Below are 24,105 nucleotides of genomic sequence, written 5' to 3' on the forward strand. Positions count from 1 at the left end.
CATTTCACCACTCGCTTGATGGATCTCTTCCAAATACTCACTGTTTTTTCTGCTTTGTTACATCAGGTTTGCAACCACACTTATACTAATTGCAGCTGATAATGCATATGGATGAGTGAATGTGGGAGTGTGGGAGAGGCGGCACCCGCACTCACCTCTTTCTTTGTCTCAGCATGTACTTTAAGACATCCTCGCAGGAATAAGACCTGAGGATTGCAGGGGGATTTATTGTATGCGGGAATCTAAGAGGGGGCTTTTGGGAAAGTCCTTCCAAGCCTGCTGTACTTTTGATGAGCACATCTCGCTCATATCACCCAAAATTCCCCTCTCGGCTTGTGACTAAGGCGCAGTGATTCTTAGCTTGGGGATGTCAGAGCAGGATTCTTGTAATAGTTATTTTGTCTTTCCTGATTTCATTAGGGATGGGAATTCCCTTGTTCAACTATGGTAAAAAATGATTTTTAAAATTTGTATTACTTATGGCATGTGACACTTAACTTCTGTTTCCACTCCAGTATCAGATGGAACAGAATACTGCCTCCTGAAAAAGTCCTGTTGGGGTGTAACGAATTGTAAAATCTTTTTTGGCTCGGGTACCCGCTGAATTGGTTAGCAGTGTCGGAAAGACAAGTCAAGTCACTCGTTACTGGTGTACAAGCCAACATGGTAAGAAGACCAATTTCAAAATAAATTGTCCCATATACCTTAATACACAGACATCAGTGACTTTGTATGCCTTTATTTTGAAGTTGTTCATCTTTCCGGCTGAAGACTTGATTGGTGAAGCAAAGTTTACATTGCTCATACAAACTTATGCCGCCAACATCAACATGTCATCCTGAAATCATTTTCAATCGCTAATTAAGGAAGCTAAAAAAAAAAAATGTAATTAATTACATTGACATTGTCTTATATGGCTGTATGGATAGTAGCGAGCTGCTAGCCACTTAACAATTGCCCGATATAGATTGGTATGACTTCTTTTCAAATGGCAGTTTGGGCCCAAAATCGTATTTACTGTTTTGAGAGAAGAAAATAAAGTTTGCTGCCCTGCATGGTTTAAATTTAAGAAAAAAAAGTTCTAAAAATAAAAAACAATTGGTCATTCATGAAGTGAAATCAGTTTTTTTATGTTGTGGATTCTTAATTTCTTGAACCAAAAACAAACTGATATATTTTTATTCGATCCAAACACTTGATTATTGAATATATATTTTTAGTAGGACATCCAAATACGAAAATATTCGATAGCTGCAGCTTTCAGGACTGCTTTGATGTTACTCAACTTTCCATAGCTGACATCATGCTGTCCTTCTTTAGACAGCAAAATGGCTGACCCTGAATCAACAGCTCCTGTGCTGGTTGCCACCTCATTTCCTTCAAGACAATTAACGATAAATTCCACAAAAAGAATTCTTAAATAATCCCTTCCTTTGTGTCCAGTCTCTCTCTGTCCCCGGGGTTGCTGTGAAATGAAAGGTCATAGCTCAGTGTTTGGGTCATACATGTAATTTCACGTAACATGAAATAATCCAGATATAAAATGTGCAAAAGACATTCGGAAACCCATTCGGAGTCTGGCATGTGAGGTGTGATTGTGGATGGCCTGCATGTATTTGTTCCATACTGCAGTGTCTTTTGTTGGCAAGCTTCGCCTTGCTTTGTCAGTTCAGGTCATTTAAAGAACGCCTCATTTTAGAAGCTGTTAATTATGCACAAGCGTGGTTGACCGTCACTCGGTAAGGTTGCTTACTTTTCACCCTACCAAAGGTCAAACCCCATTAGATTTCTTTCAGATGTTTCCTTTTTCTTGTGGTCTAGTGATTCTTGTGAAACTGGGCTGATTTTCCCGGATATACAGTAAGTCCTTTCATGAGACGTGGCGTTCTTTTCCATTTGATGTCACTTCACACCATGAGACGTATTTACTGTACTACGTCTGTTTATGTACACTTCACAGGTATGGCCCAACATGTTTATATACATTAAATGCATATGATGTTTTTGCTGATGCGTCCATATTGCTACCCCAAAGTGAGGGCGGCTTTTTCAGGTAATTGAAGGTCAATATTTGCCCGTGTGTGCCCTCAGACAACTTTCCTGGCTTGGTCTAGACAGAACACAGGCTCCCTCTGTGCTTCAGTAAAATCAGGCGGCCTGTCATATTCTTGGTCTTGCTTTGCCAGACTGATCTGACTTTCCTGAGTTTACACCATGAAAAAGCAGTGGTTATCCCCACATATGGAAGCTCCCTTTTTTTCTTTTTTTTAAAACAGATCCACAAAAGGGATTAAAGTTTTAAAAAACCACATCGGATCACTCACAGAAGCTATGCATGTGGCTAATTAAATTCAACCGGCATAACGGTTTCACTGTAGCATTAGGATTTTATTTATTAGTTAGAAGAAATATGTCAACTGGTATTTCACAAAAAAGGGTCTTATTTCAGTGATAGTTATCCGTCGAGCTTTTCAAAAGTGAGCATGTGCAAGTGTCCATCTAAATGTACTGCACAGTCTGTTGCAATTGATGAAACAGACAAATGACCGGAGTCAGCCTAATGTTTGCAATTTCACTCATTTCGTCTGTATTTGTTTCAATTATATTGCTGTGTTTTGATGACTTTATACCCTCATGTCATTCTTTCGATTTGGAAAATGATGGCTGTCCTATTGGCTTGATCACAATTGTAAGTGTACAGGAGTAACGGGACTTAGGAATGACATATGTTGAGATATGACCCGTTGCTGAGATGAGTTTTGTGTCTTGAATTGGAATAAAAAATGTCAGTTACGACTGCTCAGTGGTGCCATCGAACTTCACAACAACCAAAGGTTTGTCAGATGGTGAACCGTTCTTCAAAAAGGGGGCCAAGTGTTTACCTTAAGTTGTTTATTCCCACACCCACTTAAGGTTTCCTGAAAAACTAAACATACTACAAAGAGAATTAGAAATTGTGTATTACCATGACACCCAAAATTTGTCTGGAGAGGAGCCGCTAGCGTAACGCTAGCACCCAATCCAAAATGCCGATTGGCTAAGAAAACTAGCATTGATGTTGCGGTGTTATAACCCTTGAAGCAATGTATATTTAAACACAAATGGTGCAGCAATGTTGACTACTAACTAATATCACTGAGCAGTTGTGACCGTCTTTGTCTTTATTTGGGTAGACATGTATTATACTTTCCTCTGCTGGCGAAGGCATGCCCAAAAGAAACCACTCAAGAAATTAATAAAATCAGGAAATATCAACTGGTGATACTTTTCATTCTATTTAGATAGTTGTGTTTTGACTCTATGTTTCAGTTTTCAGTTTTACTTTCAAGTTTGATATCACTCATGCCTTTAACTACTGGGAAGGATCCTGGGGGTAATTTTTTTGTGCTTGATGCAATTTCAAAATGGATTTTTGTGGATTCCACATCTGTTGTCTTGCAAAGGCTACTAATTGCTAGGTCAACAGCCAAACAAAGGGCTTTACCTCTGTGTCACTAGATGGTAAAATTCAACAACAGCACGCAGCAGTGAATCATTGTAACATCAGTGAGTAATCCTCTGTCACATTGGTCACATTCTTCTGACGGAATAACCTCTGAAGATGAATCAGGTGCAGGTCCTGAGCATGAGTTTCTTTATGAGTAGTCAGCAAGTTGGCCATCCGTTGTCCCATCTACCACGTTGATTACAGAAGCGTTTATCAGTGGCGTGAAGACACAATATTGCCCCCATTCCCTCCCTCAGCAATCCTCCTCCTCCTCCTCCTCTCTCTTGCCGGAGCGAAACCCCAGAGTTGCTGACACAGACTCGCCCATTGTGTAATTGAGAAAATAAACAGATGATGGGGGGGGGGCAAAAAAAGCATGTGGTGCCCGTCATAGGACTATGTGTTTATCCTTGGCTGTGGGACATCCAAGTCAGTTTTCATCACCATTAGGAGAGCGAGGATGGATGAGGTGGGAGAGATTGTAGGTGAGTGGGTGGCTGGAGAGAGTGGGCAAATATTTGAGGCTGACTCCAACATATCTTTCTGTCTGTGTATATTTTCTACACTAACTCTCTTTAAACATGGGTGATATGTTTTAAATTATCTTTGGTTATGATTTTTTTTTTTTTTTTTAACCTGGAGCTTTATCGATCAAATATTTGTATCGGTGAAGTTATGTTGTTTAATTGCTTTGTCTTGAAGCAATGGGGTTGTCATGGATTTTACTGTTTGGAGGCATCCAAGGGAAGAGTGCAAATTATTCTTGTTTGCTAAACAGTCTGTTCTTAGAATTTAAGAAACATCACTGCGTCTGGACTAACACTGATTACTGGGCTTTGGTAGTATTAATTGTTGTCTTTGTTTGATTCAATTTGTTCATTTATCAAGACAGAACTTGTAGTCACTGACGCTTAAGCAATTTTAACTTTAAAATCTGTATTCAAGCGTGGTAAGCACGTGGCTACCACGTCTGCCTTCAAAGGCAGAAGAGACTTCAAATTGCCCTTATTTCTGAATGTATGAAATGGTTGTTTGTCAACATATGCCCTATGAATGGCTTGCGCCCAGTCCAGTATGCACCCTGCTTTTCGCCCAAAGTCAGATGGTATCGGATCCAGCTCAGCTTTGATTCTGGACTAGAGAAGCATTTGAAAATTGATGGATGTATGTTCTATGTTGGAATGTCCTTTCATAGGCACATAAGCAGGATTCTTGTGTAACAAAGATTACTATATTAAAAACTCATTCACTGCCTGCCCAGGTAAAATAATGGACCTTTGACTTCTATAGGATGTCATGTAAAAACATTGAACTACATTTTGCAAGTGGGTTTTTACATTTCCGGGAAGAAGTCAAATAAGGAAAGGAAGATGTGCTTCAATTTAAGGTGTTTTCACTTCTATAAGCTTGCCGTCCTCAACAACCAGCAGTCAGCAGTCCTGTTGTTTGCACCCAGGTAGTCCCAGAGTTTTGCACTGTCAGCAACAAGAAGGAGCAACCCCAGCTAGGTCACCGCAGAATTTGAATATTCATCAGTTGTGCTTGTGCCATGGTTGTCCTCCGAGGAAACATTTGCCCTGGTCGTTTGCCATAGATGAGAAATAAAGGCATCCTGGTTTTATCTTTGGATGAATTTGACTCGGACAAAAGCATCCACAGGGAAATTAGGATCTTCCTGACTGTTAGCGTGTGGCCGGCATTGGAGGGTTCAGCTCCCTTGTGTCTCTTGGATTTTGTCTCAGCCTTACAGTCTCCTAACTAGGTGCTATCTGTGTAGCTAATGGGCATTCTTTGAGAATTCACCATCTGAAGCAGCAGAGCTGGTTTTCCACTGACTGTCACTGACTGAGTGTCCATTACTGCAGGAGTGCCTAAATTACACAGAAGAGGGAGATGAAGAGAAACAGGCCTACAAGTAAAAGCTACTGAGTTGGAGGAGGTGGGTTGGGGGTTTAATAGGTTTCCACATCAATCTTCTCTGTAAGCATGTGAGAAAGTTGCCCCGTTTGCCGTTAAAATTCTAAAGTGGTTTGAGGAGTCAGTACAGAGTGAGGAGAAATTCAAGGAGAGCTGTTGGTCCAGTGTTTAGATCTCTTGCTGACTGTCAGAACTGAAAACGTTGCCCAAAGCAAAATCACAGACCTACCATGTCATCTGTGGTGTCCCTCAGGGTTCGGTGCTGGGCTCCACCTCCTTCATCCTTTATCTGCTCCTCCTCGGCAAACTTACTAGCAGATATGGGGTTATCAATCACTATTATGTGGTGGACAACAACCACCTTTTCTACCCACCTGCCAACATTTAAAGTTTCGACAAAAATGACGCTGGTAGGCACACCACGAGAAAACGAGACAAATTAAAAGTGCTTACAGAAGAAATGAAATAGCTTGTCAACAAAGGACAAGATGACCCAATCGCGAAAATACCAAAACTGTGAGTAATAATTAACACAAGCAAACTACTTACAGAAAAGCGGAGAATCGAGAACGGAGAACGAGAGTACAGAGCAATATGAGAGCATCTAGAAAACTGCACTTGAACAAACGGCATGAGCAAGGCGAATTATCCGACAGCCAGTTGTCGACCCGGATGTCCTTAAATAGTCCGTGTTCAAATGAGTAACAGGTGCGCAGCAGGAAAGACCGGATCAGCTCTGCCACCTAGTGGAGACTAAACAGAACGGAATTATGACAGCTGTTGGTGCCATTCTGTGTGGGGAATTTATGAGACAAGAGGGCAGGTTCTTCCTGAACATTTTGTTTTGTTTGTTTCACAAGTGCAGCCACATTTTTTTATAGGAGCTGCATTTTTCTATGCTGAAAATATCTTGTGCTAATGTTCCCTCCCGCCAACCTTTGTAATCCACACTTTATTGCTTTCCTGTGCAACAGCAGTGTGATCAGATTATCCTCAGAGTGTGTGTGGGGTTTTTTTCACAGCGTGCGTCGTGTTGCATTGCTTTCTGCACTGTCATCTCCACAGACGAGATGGTGCTGTCAAACATGCCTTTATGACTATTCACATATGTGCCTCTCCTCAGAAGCAACACTGGAATTCATGTAGGAGGGTGGCTATTTATGTATCCAACACGAGTCATCTTTTAAGTATTCCCACTTTGACTGTCAGTCAGTTTTGGCTGCGCATGCCTACAAATGACTTCAGTGTGTTTGGTTAGGTTTTCGGTACTGTCCTGTCGGAAATATTTAGCAATTATTCAATTAGGTTTTTCTTATGCTACAGTCAGACCAAATGCTTTGCGCAGCGTTTCTGGCGATCAAGTGTACGGGTGGCGTGCATGAAGCAAAAATTTTGCTTGGTGAATTGGGAGCAAGGAAGTTTGAATATCTTATAAATGGACTGAGTTGTGAAAGTACCCTGAATGCACAATGTTATTTGGGCAGCAAGGGTATGACGCATATGTGATTCCGCCCTCCCTGAGCATGCCTCAGTTTATTACAACCCAGTTGGAGTTTACGGTAAAAATTAAAACAACAAAAAGAAGTACGCACACACATTGTATATTTAAGTTCAAGACATGATTCATTTGAAAAACATCGCCACTTCTAATGCGAAAGCCACTGTAAAACCCCACTTGACATGCTAACAAAAAATTTGGTATTGAATCCCCATGAGCGATATTCCTTCAAATAATCCATATTCACACATCATAACATAACAATGTTCTAAGGCACATATTGTTTCGAATATATGTAAAACGTATATTAGTAGGGGTCAATCGCTTCCTATTCCTCTCATCTCACCGTGTTTACTCAATGCATTCACGGCACCTCACTGCCCCTACAAGGCCAACGTGCACAAAGCAGGAAAAGCCAGTATTGCTTTTTATTCATTATTTTTTAGATGGATTTCATTTTAGTATATTCCCATTTTACTTTGTTACTACTTTGTTTTCGGATTATTCTTTCAAGTTATATTTAAAGTTGTTTTTTTTAGGATTCTGGGAATTTTATTGTCAGACCAATATACAATTCCACAAGTCCCAGATTAGCCTAGTAAATCCCAAGATTTGTGAAAATAAAAATAGAACAGCAAAATAAAATCAAAAATATTTGATGAAGAGATACGGATTTATAACGCCCAAGGTTCTCCTTTTTCGAAAACGTTTTCGTCTTCACGCATAACAACTATACTTTTAAATGTCCACTGATGTAATTTATTTTTTTTTTCACTGAAAAAGAGACTGAGGTTGGAAAAAGTCAAAGTGGATGTTTTAAAAATGGCAGTTATTTCCATGCAAGTACTGAAAATGCATGTGCTGTTTGCTAAGTGTTTTGTGTTGGCGCGTATGAGTGAGGAACCCAAAACAACAATGGTGGACCACAAGGCTTTTCGAGTTTGAAAAAAACAAAACAAATCAAAACAAACCCCGAAAAAAACTCCAGCAAAGTATATGTTTATGGTACCAATACTGTATATAGCATAGACACATTTTGAAGCTCATAGATTCTCTTGTTGTACTGTTAAAACTTCATATCCAACTTAATATTTTGAGCACGTGATTTACAGTAAATGTTTTGCTTGAGCTAGGATGAAATAAGTCGGTTAAAAATGAGCATCTAAATTGTGATTTTTTTTAATTTATAAAAATTCATTGTCAAAATAGCAATGCAAAAGTTTAATTCCATCATGTGCTTTGCGGAAGCACGTTGCATGATCTTGCTGCACTTCATTGCAAGCTGAGACGAACATAAACACCTCATTCTATGTTCATTTGCTTGGACAAAGACATTCCAGAAAAGATTACTTTAACATTTGAAAACATTAAAACATAACCTTACAACATGCAATTATGGTTTTGTCGAGTTTATTTTTATGAAATATTTTGCTGTATAACCGTTTTTATTGTTTCTGGGGGGGAAAAAAACCGAAATATGGAATTGGAGAGAAAGACATACCAACGAAATGTGTTCAATATCCCAGCAGGACAAGCGGTCGGTGGCAGCCAACTACTGGACTGGCATCCATATTGTAGGTCCATAAGAAGGGGGATCTTTTTGTCTCTGTACATGAAATTATTTTGGTTTTTAGTTGGACATTAAACATACTCTCACTGCTCCTCCATTTTGCGTGGCCACATTTCAATTTACATTAAGGTAATGGACTTACAGGAAATATTTTTGCTTGCACTGTTTGTTTTACATTTACACTTTATTGACACGTACGAGGACATCTCTTTCCATAAACAGCAAAAGGCTTTAATGGCAAACCACTGATATTTGCCAGACCACAATGAGCAAAGTTAAAACTGCTGGCAGGAAGAATTTGGTTTATTTGCTTGTATTGTATATTGAACTGTTTGTCTTTCAGCTGGGTATCAGTGCAAGACCCCACATATTAATATATGCGTAAGACTCTTAGTACGTGAATGTAACATCCAGATAGTGTTCTTTGTGAGTCTTGGCAGGATTCTGATGTGTATGTATTTGCAAGCCTGCGCTTAACTGTATCGTGGTCACTTTTTGGGGGTTATTTCCCACGTGTGTGTGTGTGTGTGTGTGTGTGTGTGTGTATATGTATGTATGTATGTATGTATGTATGTAGAGAGAGAGAGAGCGGTGCGGTAGTCCACTGGTTAGCACATCTCACAGTGCAGAGATGCAGCCTTCCTGTGTGGAGTTTGCATGTCCTGTCCATGCCTGCGTGGGTTTTCTCCGGGTACCCCGGTTTCTGTCCATGGCTGCGTGGGTTTTCTCCGGATACCCCGGTTTCCTCCCAAATTCCCAAAACATGCATGACAGGTTAATGGAACACTCTAAATTGTCCCTAGGTGTGTTTTATCCGCTTTATCCGCACGAGGCTCGCGGGCGTGCTGCGGCCTATCCCAGCTGTCTTCGGCCAGCAGGCGGGGTACACCCTGAACTGGTTGCCAGCTAACCCCAGTGCACACATAGACGAACAACCACATACTTAAATTTCACCCTAACAATACAAGACAGAATTGCCGCCGTTATTGTTGTTTGTGGCCCTGGACAATCAAAAAATGTCAATGTCAAAAAAATTGGGCGAATTAAAAACAGCTTGACTTCCAGTGACACCACTTTATTGTATCTAAGTGCGCTCTGTGACTTGGTGTAAGCTAGTAGGAACCAAATTAATGTTGTGAATGGTCAACAGACAGTACTTACTTTGCTCCATATTTTTGATGATCCGATAGCTACTGCACTCTATTCGCGCAGCGCTGCTGCTGCCAGTCAATAGTCTTGAGTGATCCCCTGTGCGACACCAGCTAGTAATTATTACTATAGACAACATTTACAGTACATAGAAATGGATCCCACCTTGAGTCGAACATACAAGTACAGTTGATCAATGTCGCAGCCATACACTTTATGGCAAAGAGAAGCGATCTCTCTCGAAAGTTGCATCGTTCACATGCCGCTTGGAGATGCGTTTTACACGACAAGCCAGAACTCATGGGATTAAAACTGAACCACTACCTGCACACCGAACATTATTTTCAGGAATGCTGTAGTAGGCTTTTGTAGATTAGAGTGCTCATCAATCAAACAAAATCACACTGTTGTATTTTCCTGTTTTTTATGTCCTACTAACTCGTAAAGAACTCAACACGATCATTTCTGAACACAAAATAGCTACTATGATATAATAAAGCAAGTTTGGAATTAGTGTTACTATTTATTTATTTATTTTTTTTAAGATTAATGCCTAAAATTGGGGGTAGCACATCTTGGTAGGCGGGCACGGTGAAACGGCAACGTGTGTAGTGATTATAGTGGCCTCAATGACAATTTGTCTCTTGACCTGACAGACATGTAGTTAGATTAAGTCATTGGAAATGACCAGGTAGTGTTAAATAAGGGCTTGCTTTTGTCTGCTGTTGATTATTTGGGTTCTCTGCTGCAAGGAGGTCAATTTACCTCGTCTTTGGATGTGTGTGGAAGCAAATTGCTTTCTAGAGTGAACAATACGACTGCTGGAATATCAAATAACCAATTGCTCAGATGCAAAGATTGTGTGTCTAAGTGTGCGTGCGCATTTGTGTGTTTGTCCTTAACAGTAAAACTAGAGATGGAGCATTTCACAGATACAAGGCATACATAGTCACGCAAGATGTAACAGGAAATCAATGGCCCTCGCCACCTACACTACATCAGTGCACTTTCTCACATTCTCTAGTGTCCCCACACTCACTTGTCTTCTCGCTGCATTTCTGCACTTTGCTACTGGGAAGGCCATCCCTATTTTAAGGAGATCTTTGCTTAGAAATGATCAGACGACACTGGGATGATGATGCTGCTGTTCAGAGAAAGTGTGCCCGCAGAGTGGAGCGGTAGCCGGTCAGGAGAAGATTCGGATTTCTCCTCTCTGTGGTTTTATGTTTTAATGACAGCTGCAGAAATGCAGCTAATTTCCCTAACTGGGGTCATGTGGCCCTTGGGGCCTTATGGCTTGATAACCGCCCCGGGAGGTTCCAAAAATTTCAGATGATTGTGTCATTTGTGTTTATGCACAATAGAATTGTGGCAATAAGTGTTTCCAAGACGGTGCCGTCCGTCTTCATTAAGCGGCGAATCATCTTCAGCGCACACCAATGGGCAGAGCCCGTGACGTTTTTCCATCTATATGTCCAGTAACCCAAAAGGGGCCAGTTGATTTGTAGTAGAGTTGGTCAAGTTTGAAATTAAATATATATGTGACTATTTTACAATGTTAATTATAAAAAATAAAAATAAAAAAAATCATTGTCCCGACGATGGAACTTGTTTGTTTTGTTTACCCTTGTTACCAAGCAGCAGATAGCAATCATGATCTCAATCCAGCTCCACCTTGTTTTGACAGTGTAATTTGTTTGGTATTCTGTTGTTAATGTCAGGATGCTTTTGCATGTTGGTTCTCATCCAGCCGTCAGTGGATTTATCGTGAATCTGAGTGGGTGAGGTATTGAGGAATGCAGTTTTAGGAGTCAATTTTTTTTTTTTGTCACTGGCCATGTTGTAGTTTTGGTTTCCCTCAGAGGGCTGTTGTGACACAGTCGTCTCATACTATTATGAGTACACAATAAATTGACAAATAACTATTTTGAAATCAGAAGTCAAGAAAAATAGTTTGGATTTGAATTAGTTTCCATTAATTTTGTTGGTCAAAGTTTGAATGATTAACCAACAGGTCATTAATTAGTGAAACATTTATTAAATAATGCTCACATTTCACCCACCTATTGTACATAAAAACTTTGACTGTTGTTTACTTTTACACAACACAGTGGTTAGCTTGTGCTTCCCTTTCCTGTAAAACGATTTTTGACAATGAGAACTGTGTGGCCCATCTGTAATGCCATCGCTAATGCAAATCACCTTTACATTACGCTTTTAAAAATAGTTATTCTATTTTATTGAACATTGAAATATTATAACACAGATTAAAAAAAAAAAGCTTTTTTGACGCCGTCAGTTTGACCATGGAACCGATTCTTTCAATTTCTCAAAAGAAATATTTTTCCAAACAAATCTAAGATAGAACTGCAACAAGGAACGCATTATGTTTGACTTTAGAATTTCAACTGTTTTAGCAGCCTTGCAATGACATGCAATGGGAAAGCTGGAAGATCATTTTATAGTCAAGAAAAACAGATACTCTTGCCCATTGAATAGACACAATATATTTTTTTGCTCAATCGTGTGCATGAGAAGTTACAATATAGTCATTTTGAGTCATCGTTTGTCGTAAACGCTGACTCAGTTGGCATGTAAGATCTTTTTATACAGTAAAGAACTTGTATTCTAATGTTGGTTTCTCTTGAATGAACATTTAGCAACACGAACACAAACGCGTGTTTACCAAGAGCTGGTTTGAGACGCACCTCATTCTGATGTGTTTACTACATTTCTGAACTCTAATAACTGGTAGGCCATCTTCAGTACTCCCTAATGCATCTTTCCCAGTTTTGCTCATCCCATGCAGTATTTTCACCCATCCTGTTATTTTCAAGAATGCTTTCCAACTCTCAAATATTCACACCCACCTCCGCATTTTATGAGCACGCACGCTCCGAGGAGATTTGCCCACGGTGTCGGTATATGTGCTGTATGGAAGTTGAAGAGGTGTTGACCGTGCACTGTCCTGTGAGTGTCTGGTGCAGCGTGGCATTGAGCAGAAAGGCCAGCGGGGGCACACGTAGGCGACGTGAGAGTAAACTGTAAACTGACATGTCGGCTGAATGGAGTGGTTTGTCACAGAGGGTAAGTCATTACTCGGGCAAGCTTGGCCTTGAGGAAATCAGAAGGGAGCCCCTCCTTGTCCGGCCAGGGTGAGGGAGGTGTAGAGTGGGTAATGTTGATACATTCTGTGGCCTGGTCCACTGTTTGAACCTAGCTCGGTCAAGCTTCCACCTGTGGATGCTTTCCTGCGTCTGTGTTTGTGTGGGCGAAGCTAAAAGCACCAGCAACCCTGACTTGACAGGTCCAGTTAACATGGTTGCGCCTTCCTAAGATGTCTAGATAAGGCAAGGTGGCGGGTCAAGCAAAGTGCCATGGCAGTGCATGTGTTTCCTCCTGTACCCTGGCACAGCTGTGCAAAAGAGGAAGTAGCACAAAGGAAAAAGTCATTTATTTCAAATCGGTTGTTTTTGTTGTTGAACTAGAGTGGTACGTAGTTGAACGCATACCTCTGCCAAGACCAAACGACAATGCCTGATGGTGATACATTCCTCCTAGCAGCTAGTGTAATGTTTAGGGATTAGCATCTAACAAAATGTGATTCTTTTAAGGTGACGGATTGGGGTAATAGTTCATTTGATTGACTGTCATCCAGGCGGCGTGGGTCCAGCCCCCACTTCGTGTTGTTGTGAATGATTCTCTCTCTTGGAACTTTCCCTGGCTTAGTCTTCGGCCCAAACTTAGCTGGTATATATTTGCGTTGAAAATACATGGATGGATGGTAAATTCATGATTCTGATGTGATTAATGTTTCTGGCTTAAATGAACCTGACCGTCTGCGATATTTACATTTAAAATGTGGGCGGGGCAAACGCATGGTTAAGGCTTCTGTTGAGCTCAGACACAGTTTTTGGACCCAAATGGCAGGAAGCTTCTTTTATTGATGCAATCGGCAAGGTGAAGTAGCACCAGCAGATCAGGCAGGCTGGCAGAGGGAAGCTACAGATGAGCAGGAAAGTCTTTGGTGTGCGGCAGGTGAGGTAGTGATCTCCACCTGTCTGGGTTTCCAGGTCTGGAAGAAACACAGCAGACTTGAGTGAATTTCACAGTTTGAGCCTGAAGGGGTTTCTGTGACCCTTCATCGATGACGGACTGGCAAACTGCGGTGAGCGGCTCAGGCATTTGCAGTCAAGGTTTGCACAGGTGCAGCTGATCAGCCTGATTGGCTCCCACCTGCAGTAGGGAGGGAGCTATCAATTCAGACTTGACTGCCAGATCACCGCAGCTTCATTAAGGTGCCTAAATAACAGGCAATCGCAGCTTAAAATCTTTCAGTGGACTGATGACACCGAGTCATGTTGGGAGAAGAAAGTACAGCAAAAATCCGATTGATTCGGAGCATTGTTATGACTTCAGGGCAAGTGACGTTAAACAAAATAATATATTTATTTAGTTAGCTAGCCCTTCATAAATTTAAAATTTGTTGTTGTTTTTTTTTTTTATTTATTTATTGTTTATTCCAAAATGCCCATTTACTAAAGTCTCCCTTTGCGCTGAAAACTGTTTAGATTTTGTTTGTTAAAAAGTTGCAAGGGCGGTTGTCGGGGCTGGCTCCTCACTTTGTGATGTCGAAATTTGAGGACCCATTCCGTTTTCTTGGATTGGGAGGGGCTGGAGTGGTGGAATTAGCAAGAATGCTCCGACGTGGTGGAATGGATTAAAACATCACTTTGGTGGTGTTCTTGGTGAAGAATTCACATTTTAACATGGCTAAAAGCTCCAAAACGTTGATTTATTTAGGATATTCTACTTCATGGGATGGAAGAATCTCTTGGTGAATGGTGTGAACGCTTCCTTTAATTGCAGCGATCTTTGAGCAAAACAATCGTGCCCACAGGAGTTGCCATTGGGTAAGCCTGCATTGCTGTAACTCAGCCTTGAATAGCTGAGTCATTGTCGTCCTTTCTACTGGACAACAAAGTAGTTGCGACTGAATCAGCACAGCTAGCAGAAAAATAACACTCTCCATTTTGCCTACATTTTGCTCAGAATCGACCATAAGATTAACAATGTCCTAATGTCCATGTCTACTAACATTGTATCCAAGTGAAATAGTGCAGGAGACATCACCAATTGATGATGGCCAAGTCTTAAGTAAAACTACTCTGCAGTTCGTAAAATATAGAAGCATGGAAAATGGTGGCAGGAATGCACATTACAAACTGTTTGCCAGTTGACGGACAAACAAGAGTAGAAAAGTTCTTGAGTGTCTTCTGTGGAAATGCATTTTCCACGGTAAAAAGAGAAACAATGAAACAGTTCCCGTAAGCCAAATTTAATTGATTGTTTTCACGCACGCATAAACACCGAAACATAAACGAACCAATCAACAACTCCCATCACAGGTAATCTGCATGACCCCAAACGTTGTGGTGTGGCGTCTGAGACGGTATCTAGTTTGAACTAATAGGTGTCAGGGGAGTTGATTTTATTTCCTTTCCGATGTTGTGTAAAGGCAGACCATCACCACCATCGAGGCCCACCATGACCCAGCGAATGAATTGAAAACAGCCCACCGTCGGCCACAGCGAACCATGTGGGTGACGTTGCTCTTTAAAGCTTGACATTGAGATCCATTTATGAGACTTGTGGGCGCAGGCAGGACAGCTTTTGGCAATCTCTCAATTCAAACGGTCAAATTTCGGCTTTCATCTTCATTTGCAAGATGCCCGTTGCATGAATTGTCTTGATAGACCAACTAAGGACTGTCAGAAAGGACCACGTGGTTTCCTTGTATTAGGTTTGCAAGTTCAGAAATGCTGCGTTTTTTTTTTCATCGCAAAGATGTCAAGTGAACCAGAGGGTGGTTTACTCTCTGTGTTTTGCTACATCAGATTTCACAGCTGCTGAGGACTCAAATTGATCTGCATTAACAAAAGAGGACCCGGCTCCGCTCCATTAGCTGGCAGCTTGGTTGCATGTGTAAGGCCTCTTCTCTCAACCCCACCGAGCATTACAGCTCACTTCATTCTGGTGCGGTATGTCGTTTTTAGGGATGCCATTCTCGGAACACAAATTGTTTTGGGATGCCTGTGGACTTGTTTTTTTTCGGATTTGGATGAAAGAAAGCAAGGAACCAAATATGAATTAACTGCTGAGAGAACGAAGCACACTTCAAAAAGGAAAAGCTCTATTACGTGACGGATGCTCGATAAATTGCATTTAACTTTGCATCTTTCATCCATCCATCCATTTTCTAATCGGCTTCTCCTCACAAGGGTCACGGTGTGGTGGAGCCTATCCTAGCTGTCTTTGGGCCGTTGGCGGGGTACACCCTCAACTGGTTGCTAGCCAATCGCAGGGCACATAGACAAACAACCATCCGCGCTCACACTCATACCTAGGGAGTGCCCATGCATGTTTTTGAAATGTGGGAGGAAACCAGAGTACCCGAAGAAAATCCACGCAGGCACAGGGAGAACATGCAAATTCCACACAGGAAGGCCAGTGCCGGAATTGAACCCGACGTGCTGACCAGTAGACCACCGTGCCGCCCACTTTGCATCTTCTTAATGTTATTATTTTATAGTTCCTTACAGTTGCAGTAAAACCAAAATGAAAAATAATTAAGTGCTTGAATGAAGTCGCAATGGTGCATGCAAGAAAGAAGTCAATGTATTGAAAGAAGAAAGTTGACGTCAGAAGCCCACTCAGGATGCGTGAGATAGAAATGGCTTCTTCTTCCTGTTTTTTTCTAAATTCATGGAGTTTGAGTAAAAGCTGGCCACGGTGGCTTTTGTACACACGGTGGGCTCCCTCTTGAAATAGATCGTGTTTTTGTCACAACACCACATGCATATGGACACAGGACATCAATTTACTGGAATACCGCACATCTGAAATAATCTGACCTCAGAACCGAACAGAGGCACCCCTCTTTGAGTCCTCCCATATTTGCACATTTTGTTGTCAGTGTCTGCAATTTATGGCACAAACGTCTCAAAATATGCCGTTCTGTGTGACTGCCTACAAATGCGTGAAACGGCACCATGCGATTGCACCAAGCAGCATTAAATGATTCCTCGTAGGCGCGATGTTGTCCTAGTTGCTTAGTGTAAGAATCGTGAATTTGTTACGTTTGTTCTTTTATCGCACTCTTTCGCCTTGCAGAATGTTGCATGCTGAGAAACTTTGCAATGTCAAACTCAGATCTGGCCCTCCACGTCATTTCATTCTCCGTATGTGGCCAGGAGAAGTTGTTAAATGTTTTTTTTTTAATTTTTTTTTCGAGTTAGTCATTAAAAAAATAATAATCAAACAGAGGGGAAATGATGTAATACTATTGGGTGATTGCACCTGTCCTCGTCCTTTATTTCCTAAAAAGGGGACAAATCTTTCAAGTTGTACTTACCTAAAAAGAAAATTGTTGACATTTCCTTTTTATCATCATTTAAGGGCACACATCCACCACACAAATACGACAGTAGCCACAGCAATTAGGCCTAAATAACTCCAGTTAATTTACATTCTCTTTTGTTTTATTATGCTTTTCAACAATACACTGCTGTTTTTCTTTATTAGCTCAAAACTTTTTTTTTTCGCGCTGGTCTGGAACCGATCAAAAGAATTTCAGTGTACTACTGCATTTTGCATTTTGTTCCTTTGATCTACTGAATGTGAACCGAATCCAAAACCTTAACACCAAGGTACGTTCCATACCGGGATTTTAAAGTTTATTTATTTTTAATGTACCACTACACCTACACATATTATAGATTCATGTAGCTCCCCTATTAGTATAGGTAATCATGACTTTGATATGGTCCGCAATGAAAACAAGTTTGATACCCGTGATCTAGTACAAAAGGGCAATGTGACGACAGATGGGTGAAGGTCCCTCACTGGGAGGTACTGTATTGAAGGTGCGGTGCTGCAAAGGATGACAATGAGCACATTGACTCCAATACAATACGAAGCCTCGTTCAGCAACGTATCGCATCAGGGCGGCATGAGGGCCGAAACAACGCTCCTATTGAATCGACTCGGAACAAATGAGAGGAACCAAAGGGTCAAATCAAAAAGGGAGACGCTCAAAAACAGAAAATAGCATCGCCTGAATCGTAACTTCATGATAAGCATACTGTAGTATCAGGATATAATTCTATTACAATATATATATGAGACATCAGTGTTTTGGTATTATTGCTTTGGGGCGGCATGGCTCAGTGGGAAAGAGAGAGTCTCCCAACTCAGAAGTTGGGGGTTCGATTCTCGGCCATTGTTGACGTGTCCTTGATCAAGGCAGTGAACCTCAAGTTGCTCGTGATGCTGGGTCATTAGTAGCTAAATGGGGGAGTCAGTGTGAAGTGCTTTGAGTGCCTTAATAGGTGGAAAAGTGCTATTCAAGTGAAAGACCATTTACCATTATTATAGGTTAGGCTTATGCTGAAATAAAGGCAAGCGGACCATGAATTCATATGAAAGACTTTAATTAAGGCGTCACGATGGGCAACTGGTTAGCACGAAGGCCTCACAATGCAGAGATGCAGTGTTCGATTCCAGCTCCGGCCTTCCTGTGTGGAGTTTGCATGTTCTCCCCGTGCCTTGGTGGCTTTTCTCCGGGTGTTCCAGTTTCCTCCCACGTTCCAAAAACATGCATGGCAAGCTAATGGAACACTCTAAATTGTCCTTAGGTGAGATTGTGAGCGTGAAGGGTTGTTTGTCTATGTGTGCCCTGCGATTGGCTGGCAACCGGTTCAGGGTGTCCCCTGCCGACTGCCCAATGAAGGCTAGGATAGGCTCCAGCACTCCCGCAATCCTTGTGAGGATAACCGGATTAGAAAATTGATGGATGGATGGACTTCAACTAAAGTTGTGAACTGACTAAACACTTTTACTTTCAGTAAGCATTCACTTCGGTCGACTTCACAAAATTCTACCAAATGAGTGTGGCGTAAACATACGGTAAATCATAAATCAGATTATGACAACTATGCAAACAAATCCGTGGTTTTATTTATTGAACTTTTCATCTTTCATGAAAAAAAAAAGATCTTTAAATTGGACATGGACTGCACTTCTTTAGCATTGAGTTTATGTAGAAACTGAAACACTAAAAATAAAATAAAACATACATATATATGAGGACTGCCCAATATATCGCAAAAATATTGTCAACCATATTGGCACGTGCAAAATGCGTACCCCAAAGACGAGCAGTAAGTTTCACATAGAAAAACGTCATTTCATGGTGGCATGCCATTACTATAGATATTGCAATATTGAACCATATTCCATGTTTTCCCCATTTCGTGCAGCCCTAATATATAAAGTGTCTAAAATAAAGCCTTTTTTTCACCCAAACTGCAGCCTTTGCGATTTGAAAATTTCATTCCACTACATTACCATGTCAATTTGAATTTGATTAATTGCTCGGCCCTACATGTGGGGATACATATTTTGATGAAGTAAGCTGGCAAAAGAACTGTCATGAAGCAGCTCCTCCTTGTGACGCATCCCGTCATCCCACCAGGCGGCCATGTGTTGCTGGCCTGTGTAGTGCGCCTCTGTGTTCCCTCCCGCCTCCTTTCTGATAAGCCCCGTTCTATGTTGCGGCTCGTCGCTCTGTGAGCGTGTTTATTTTAGAGCCTGTGAGTCACACTTCCTGTACTTTGCCAGTGAGGCAACGCTCTGGAACAGCAGGAGCCTCGTTCATTCTCAATTCTCGCCTTCTCTGTCCGCGTCTCTCCCTCTCGCTTTCTCTCGTGTTGTTGCACAGTTGATAGGCCCAGCCTCGCTGCTGCGTAATGCGGGGGCTCGCTTGAATGGATGACACTCTGGAATTCATTTACAGATGCACTGCTCCGGCAGGAACTGGCAGATATCCGTAAATTACACATGTAGGCACAAAGTTTATCGCTCGTGCAGACTTTCTCCCCACCGACCTCTCCGATAAGAAGACATACAGCAAGGAGATGCCCCACAATGTTGCCACGTTTCCAACACACAGCTCAGAAGAGGAAACCCTGATCTGACTTTTGTGTCGGTGGAACAATGATGGCTGTGTCTGCTATGTCGGGTGTGTGACATCAGCACGTACACAACTGTGTCTCACTCGCCGGTTACTAAATAAAACTTTTCCCACTAGAATCCAATTACAGCGACATGGCGGATTTTTTGTGGAACGTATCTACTATCGCAGAAATTCCTGCCCTATCGCCAAAATCTGCAATGCCCCTGCATGTGGAAATGGAGAACCACAATCACAGTCAGTAAAACACGTAAAAACCACAAGCAGACTCTGCATAGATATAAACATCTGGCCAACCTCCATTCAACCGACGTCACATACCACACCACAAGGCCCCGCCTCTTAAAGGCAACGCTCAAAAACACACAGATACTATCAAACTTACATAAACGCCTTAAAATATTTTATCTTGGTTAGAATTTTTTGCGGGGCACTCATCTCCCGCTTCTCTTCTGTTCAACCATAGAGACAGTCAGCTCCTTTATTCATTCGTTGGAGGTGTATCCATGGAATTGGAATTCTGTTTCCAAAGGTAGTCAGAGTTTGTTAATCCATCTTTTAAGAAGTCAAACAATGGCCGATAAAGGTGTTCACTTGCATTTTTATCAGCTTGGATTCAATGGAATGAAGTTCGGTTTTCTTAAGTGCGTTCAAACGTACTGATTGAGTCAAGCCCTATTGTCCACCTGCGTACCCGATTGCACGTCAACAAATCAGGTGGCATATTTCGGAACCATTTACAGTGGAAATATTAACAGATGCGTCCCATACGGAAGTCAACAGAACCACGTTGCTTGGTAGAAATACCGCGTTTTGAAATCTCTGCTTTGGCCAATGAATGTTTGTGCCAGTTCAAGAAAGAACAACAGACATTCATCTTATCAGGTCGCGGCGTGTGGCTTTTTGTTTCGCTCTTCCGGTATGCCACCCCAAAAATGTGTTTTGAAGCGATAGTGACGATTAAGAGCAGGTTTACTCGTTGACTGAACTCGACTGGAAGAATATCAATTGCTTTCGATTTCCTACCACGCCTTTCCACCTCCTCTCCGAACGTTTATACAGTACAGTGGAAACATTCATTTGGTGTGTGCCCCCCCCCCCTCCCTCCCCTCCATCACTCTGTTTTTACCTCACCCCCACCCTCTCTGCCTCTCTCGGCAACACACCCACTGAAGCAGTCATATCCGCTCTCACTTTCTGGCTCTCCATGCTTGTCTCACAGAGCCTGTGAAGCGTCTCTGAGGGGGAAGACCAGACTGCTCTGTCAGGTAATCTCAACTCTGTCTCTCTCTCTCTCTCTCTCTCTCTCTCTCTCTCTCTCTCTCTCTCTCTCTCTCTCTCTCTCTCTCTCTCTGTCTGTCTTAGAGACACCCTCCCTTTTTGCTCTGTCTCATTTAAATCCATCTTTGTCTACCTCAGAATGCTGAGACTCGCTTGACTGTTTTTTGTTTGTTTAATTTTTTTTTTTTGCTTCGTCACTACCTGTCAGATAAGTTCGTTGACTAATTTCGTAAGTGCATTGCAACTGGGAATTTTTTTTTACCTCTCCTAAAGGCAATGTTTGTGTGTGCATGTGCGTGTGTGTGTGTGTGTGTGTGTGTGTGTGTGTGTGTGTGTGTGTGTGTGTGTGTGTGTGTGTGTGTGTGTGTGTTAGATTACACAAAAACTACTTAACCAAATTTGATCAAATTTAGCAGAGGGGTGTGACATTGACCAAGGGAGAACCCATAAAATTTTAACACGCGTGTTAAATTTTTCCTTATTTTTGTTCATTTATCATAGCGGTCGTTCCCATCCTCCCCCCCCCCCATCCCCCTTTATTTATATGGCAGTGAGCAAACTCATACGGAATGTGCATTTCTTCCACCGACAGGACCGAAGGGGAACAACCTCCACCAAAATTGAACACATTGCTATTTTGTGACCAGTTGCAGAAAAGTCTCCTGCTCACTTTCTCAAACTTTGGAAACAATCAGTGTCCTGCAGCAGCTTAGTGATCGATCATCAGGTGTGTGGCAGGAAATTATCAAATATTACTTAATTGGCCTGACTGTTATATATTTCCAGATAATGTATCTCTGTTCATCTATCGATGCCAGTGATATAAATTGACGGGCAGAACAATTAATTGCTCTTCCATTAGATAAGCGTAAATAATTGAGCTGTGTATCCAATCCCCCCCCCACCACCATTCCTTTGATTCAGGTCTTTTTGGCATTTTTAAAATCAACTTCACTCTCCGGTCCTTAAGTAATTTCAGAAAGCTACTTTTTATTTCTTTCCTTTGCTTTTAATTATCTCTTGGCTGCAAATGTGTTTGAATGTCATTTTAAGGAGCAACTTTTGTTTTCTTTGTTTTGCGAATGTACCTTGATTTGCAACTAGGTGACTTGGCCTATAAAGGTTGGGGAACACTGCGCTAAGCAATTGAAAAGAACTACCGCAATGTGGTATTATTGGCCTGGGTGAAAGCGTGTTTTACTTTTTTCGTCTTCTTGTTATGAAATTTCTATGATGCACAGATGAATGAGTCAGATTCATTGTGTAGGTTGAGGTTAATATTATGTTGGCTGCAGGTAAACATTGAGTCATTTTCACTCAAAATACAAAAATTCTTGGTGAGCGCCTCTTTTGTGTCCCTCTGTCTCTCGTCTTCGCTGATTATCTAGCATTGACGGGCATTACTGTTCTTATGTTCAAATTGTGAAAAGAAAATCTATTCCTAAAATGAAGAAAACTTTTTAAAAAATCGAATTGATACATATATTGATCATTTGCTCATAATATTTAAGATGTTGTCATTTCATAACTTCACCAAAGTAGCATTTTGTCTGTTTTTAGGAACATTACAAAAATGTGAACATTTTGAACATTGTGAACAAAATGTGAACATCAATGTGAACTTACGCTCGTATTGTCAAAGCCTTGGGAAATCCTCCTAGCAAGGTTCTGTGATCCCAAACCTTCTTGCGCCGAGTGGGTAGAGAGTGACTGAGGGCTCCGGTATGTTTTGTTTCCTCAGCTGGTGTCCGCCGAGACCCGCTGACTTAAGTGGCATCCCCCAGCGAGTAAAAGTTTCTCTGCTTACGTCTGACATTTGCTTTAGTCTTTTCGATGTTCTCTTCAACCCGACCGTGCTTTTCGTGAGTTACTGAGAAGCATGTGGGACTTTGATTGAAAGCTTCATGGGATGGCATTCTCGCATCCCATTTTGCATTTGTCCGAAGAGTACTACGTGAATACGTCCTCTTCATCATTGAAATTAACCAGCTCTCCACTTCCCAAGAAGTGGTGGATGTCAAAGGTCATGCCAGCTTGTCAGTCCATGCCGAGGGCAAGCATCTCTCACTTCCTGCTGCCACTGTGTGTTTGTAGTCGGAGAGGATGCTGGGAGATAAATTTAGACCTCCAGCTCCCTCTCCATCTGCCATTGCTCAGAGTAGGTTTGTTTCCATGGGAACCAGCACCAGACTACCACCAGTAAGAGAGAACAAGGAGAAAGAGGTGTGTGTGTGTGTGTGTGTGTGTGTGTGTGTGTGTGTGTGTGTGTGTGTGTGTGTGTGTGTGTGTGTGTGTGAGAGAGAGAATATGCGTGTGCATTTCGAGAGGTGAAGAGGGGTAACAACAGCTTTTTAAAAAGCACTTAAGAGAGTTTATCTGTCCTCAGGGTGCAACGCAATTTATTGTTTAGCCCATATTGGTATCCATCATTACCAGCTGTGTGAATACATGTGGGTATTGATGAGGAAATGAACATGTACTGAGCTAAGTGTTTTCTTTTATTGAATACGCAGCTCTGGAAGTAGATTAGCGGGACTAGATGTAGGCACGTGGAAGTGTGTTCATGTGTGTGTACATGCGTGTCTTGCGAGTGCATACATCACAAACGAGCACTTCAGCGTGCCAGGGCTCCCCTGAATACGGGAATCTTACAGACTGTAAATTGCTCACTTATTCACTCTCCTTCCCTCAGAGGGACCAACTGTCAATCATAAGAGGCAAGCATTTGACTATGATGAGAGAGAAACACTGGGTTTCATGAATTCTTGTTTGGATGCCACAGTTGTCTTGAGAAAGAATAAACTTTCCAAAAGAGTTTTTACCGTAGCAGTGACTTCACATCGCTGGGGCCCAACTTCCATTGCTTCCATTGTTCTTGAGATCGCGAATGTGAAATGACGAACCGATCCATATCGCCTCTTCTGGTTGCAGCCAAGTAGTCCACCTTGCTTCAAGGCGTGATTCATCAACAATCAATGAGTTGATTGACAAACTCCTGCAGAAATCGAAACCTACTCTGTGAATTTTAAACCATTATTTTAAACAGAGCTTAAATAGAAAATGACGGCTTAAACATTTTTCCTCGGCAAATGGTTGAGGGCGGAAGGCAACAATCGCTCCGTAGACTGAATTGCTACGGGGGGGGGGGGGGGGGAATTTTTTAATTCACA

The 24,105-nt window shown here is 41.7% G+C and overlaps 1 protein-coding gene across 5 annotated transcripts in view; it reads left to right on the plus strand.

The window, feature by feature from the left end:
* hivep3b (HIVEP zinc finger 3b) overlaps positions 1-24,105 on the plus strand; it is a 50,886-nt gene that overhangs the window by 8,112 nt on the left and 18,669 nt on the right. Inside the window, exon 2 of one of the 5 annotated variants that reach the window (XM_019886211.1) lies at positions 20,877-20,922. The exons of the other annotated variants lie outside the window; for them this stretch is intronic. The gene's annotated coding sequence lies outside the window, so the exon portion shown is untranslated. The remainder of the gene's footprint in view (positions 1-20,876; positions 20,923-24,105) is intronic. 5 annotated transcript variants of the gene reach the window in all.

This window comes from Hippocampus comes, unplaced genomic scaffold (assembly GCF_001891065.2).
Source record: "Hippocampus comes isolate QL1 unplaced genomic scaffold, H_comes_QL1_v1.1 scaffold335, whole genome shotgun sequence".
NCBI lineage: Eukaryota > Metazoa > Chordata > Actinopteri > Syngnathiformes > Syngnathidae > Hippocampus > Hippocampus comes.